Source organism: Nomascus leucogenys, chromosome 1a, assembly GCF_006542625.1.
Source record: "Nomascus leucogenys isolate Asia chromosome 1a, Asia_NLE_v1, whole genome shotgun sequence".
Classification (NCBI taxonomy): domain Eukaryota; kingdom Metazoa; phylum Chordata; class Mammalia; order Primates; family Hylobatidae; genus Nomascus; species Nomascus leucogenys.
The window spans coordinates 106,167,823-106,171,216 of record NC_044381.1 but is presented as its reverse complement, the minus strand read 5'-3'; positions in this window follow the sequence as shown (position 1 = coordinate 106,171,216).

Below are 3,394 nucleotides of genomic sequence, written 5' to 3'. Positions count from 1 at the left end.
ACTTAAATTTTAATCATCATCTCTAGAAGTCTTGAGAGAAGGTTATGTTTTGTTCTTGTTATTGTTGTTGTTTGACTCTAAAGAATAAATGAGATCTTGGTAAATTTTTGTAATATGCAACACGTATCTAAGGAACTACAAAAATCAACTTCTATTACCCTTGCCTAATTCTTTCTTAGTACATGATTAGATCTGTGTAGTACTTCATTGATCATCTGCTGTGTAGGCAGCATAGGCTCAATCTTTATTGAATGCAGATTTACGATTGGTGAACCAAGAGATATAATGTCCTTTAATAGTATTAGAGTTTAGATTTCATGTGTCCTCAGTGTCAACAAGGACAGTGATATTTCTCCAAGACTTTTATTAGTGAGGTATAGCATCCGTGATGCTCAGGAAATGGAAAAGCAGTTACAATGTCAGGCTGAAGGAAAACATTGAAACCCACTTAGGAAACTTCATGTATAAAGACACCTGACTTTATTTTCTACTTCAAACCTGGGCTTGCCAAGTGTGGATTTACTGTGCATAAAGGCAGCAGTTTATTTGGATTGTAAAGTACTCCTTTAAAATGAATAGTTCTAATTGTATTACACAATTTAGCTTTAAAAGGCTATTATATTAGTGTGCTAGGTCTGCCATAGTAAAGTACCAAAGACTGGGTGGCCTTAACAACAGACATTTATTTTCTCACAATTCTGAGTGCTAGAAATCTGAGCTCAAGGTCTAAGTAGGGTTGGTTTCTTCCATGGTCTCTCTCCTGACTTATATATGGCCTTCTTTTCTCTTTGTTTCCACCTGATCATTCCTCTGTTTTCGTCCTAATTTCCTCTTCTTATAAGTTCACTGGTCATTAAATTAAGGCCTATCCATATGACCTTGTTTAACCTTCATTACGCCTTTAGAGCCGTATGTCTACATATAGTCACATTGTGAGGTACTGAGGGTAGGAGGTTTGTCATGGCACTATTCAGCCAGTGAAAACTACCCACCCTCCACTGCTGCTCAATCTTGCCTACCATAGTCATCTCTTATAAGTCAGATGACTCACGGTTCAGGAAGCTGATCCTGTGGCAAATCCTGTTCTCCGTAAATTGCTGAAAGCATAGATGTCAAAAATAGCCACATAGTACAAATTAAGTGAAGGCATAGAATACCTTATCAAAGGCTTCCAAAAGGTAAGAACTTTCTAAATATTTCTAAATTGATCTACCCTATTTTGCAGTTCCGACCGTGAGGATTAATAACTGCTGTGGACATTTCTTATAAGGGCCAGACTAGAATTTTTAAATGATACCTCACACAATTATATTATGAAAACGCTGCAAGTTATTAATCAAATTAGGTTAGCTGTTTTTCAGCAAATATTCTGTTCTTGGACATTGTGAATGAAGAATGCTAACCTTTGATTGGGATTATAGGGCTTCACAACATCCGAAGCATAGTAACGCAAATTAAACTGTATCATCAGAAATATATTTGGGAAAAGGGAAACTACAAAGGCAACCAAAATAGGCTGCATAAACTTTGCAAACTTCTGTGGCTGGCTAGAGCTGATGTACTTAGGATCTCCCAACATCCTGTTAATACCTCAGTGTCTGTCTTTTCCGCCTACATTCAAAGAATCTATGCAACCCCCTAGGGGCAAAACTGTTCTAAATCACATTAGCCTTTATCCCATTATAATTCCCTGTGTATCCTAGTCTAAAGGAAATTTATTCAGTCAAATAAATTCATTTTAATCTGACACATAATGTACAAAACATATGTATTGTAAGATAATGTTCATGAAAAACTTATTTCTCAAGGGAGAAATTACAATGTATACATATGGCTTAATGACACAAGGTATAAACATGCTGAGAGCAATGAAAGTTAAAAAATATATAGGATCAGAATTCTGAGAAAATAAAAGCTATTATCACTAATTGGGATATTTGGAAAGGATTTATGATGGAAACGACAGTGGTGGTGAGTTTTGAATTGTTAAATAGGTGTATTTTAATTCCAGGCCAAAAAAAAAAAAGCATGAGGTAAACATAAAGAGAAGAGTGAGACCTCCAGGAGGAAAAGTGGGATTTGTTTGGCTCAAGTAAATGGTAGATGAAAGGCAACAGAATTCAGACATGGGAACACAATCTTATGAAATAACTCCATCCTATATGTAAAGGAGAAAGTGAAAGTTTCAGAGAAGGACCGAAATATGCTTCAGAAGAATTAATGCTGTAGGAATACATTAAATGGATTTGAACAGGATGTGCCAACAGTGGAGTACCACGGCACAGGTAAGCTGCATGGTAGGAGCCTCAGGAATAAAGGGGAAGGCCCTGAAAGGATAAAATTACAAAAAAATTACAAACAATGAAGTCAATTGGTTATGATGATGAGTCAGAGATTTTGGTCCTGGCTGACTAACAAGATATTGCCTTTAATAAAAGCAGAAAGAAAGGTTAATTTTGGTAAGAAAAACATGAGTTCAGTTCTAAATATTGTAGTAGTCAATATTTTTAGATGATTGCCAAGACTCACTACCCCTGGTGTGCAAGCTGTGCATAATCTCTCAGACTGTGAATGTGATTAATTTTATGATTAGAATATGCTGTTATATGGCACAATTGACTTTAAGAAAGGGAGATTGTACATTTGGGCCTCACCTAATCATAGAAACCTTTTACATGTAGGACATTTTGTCTGGCTAGTAGCAAAGGAGGAAGTCAGAGGTTCAAAACATGAGAAAGACTGAATGGTTCAGTGTTGGCTTGAAGATTAGGGTCCACATGGCAAAGAATTCAGGTGGTTTCTCAAAGCCGAAAGCAGCAAGCAAGGAAGACCTAGCAAAGAAATGGGGACACTTAGCAAGGAAATAGGGTCTTCAGTTCTACAGCCTCAAAGAGATGACTTTTGCTAATACTAAGAACAAGCTTGGAGTGGATTTTTCTCTAGAGCCTTCTAATGAGAACTCAGCTTGCCTCGTACCTTGGTTTTGGTCTTTTGATAACTTCAGCAAAGAGCCCACTCATGCTTAGCCAGACTTCTGGCCCACTGACTGTGAATTAATAAATTACTTATGTTTTAAGCTGCTAAATTCATGGTAACTTCAACAGAAAACAAATGCAGATATATTGCCCTTTAGTTGTATGGAAAGCATTGAAGATAGGATTTCTTAACCTTGGCACTATTGACAATTTTGTACTGGATAATTATTTGTTATGGTGGTCTGTTCTGTGCATTAGAAGATGTTGAGCAGCATTCCTGACCTCTACCCCTAGATGCCAGTAGTATTCAATATTGTAACAACCAAAAATGTCTCCAGACATTGTCAAATGCCCTCTTGAGAGCAAAATTTCCTCGGTAGAGAAGCATTTATCTTAGGGTAAAAACTAGCGGTCATTTA